The sequence below is a fragment of the Bactrocera latifrons genome, unplaced genomic scaffold, assembly GCF_001853355.1.
Source record: "Bactrocera latifrons isolate USDA-ARS-PBARC rearing strain unplaced genomic scaffold, ASM185335v1 scaffold_1165, whole genome shotgun sequence".
Taxonomy (NCBI): domain Eukaryota; kingdom Metazoa; phylum Arthropoda; class Insecta; order Diptera; family Tephritidae; genus Bactrocera; species Bactrocera latifrons.
Window position 1 is genome coordinate 5,570 of NW_017534592.1, and position 391 is coordinate 5,960.

Consider the following 391-nt stretch of genomic DNA (forward strand, 5'->3'; position numbering starts at 1 on the left):
CTTTCTTTTCATTTCAAAACACATAATTTCACGCAGGACAACAGCTCCGGGGTCAGCTAGTATAAGATAAATATCACGTATTGTTTGTATGAAACATTATACAGAGAGTCAATGTGTTTTAACGTGAATACCTGTCTATGAAAGACTAAACTCCACGGTGCTTTCTATTGCTAGAAGCACGTAGATCAATACAATGCGTTGATCAGCGCCCCAAAGCATAAATGCATTTTGCATTTAATCCTTGGTTCCAATTGGTTCGGGTGGATAGGGACACCCTAGTCCCCTTCCCTTCCTACATTTAGGTATAAACCACAGCCACCACGAATCTCCCCAAAGGGCCAAACCCAATGAGCAGATTGGAGTTACCTCCAAGGGCTTACTGCTCCCCGTG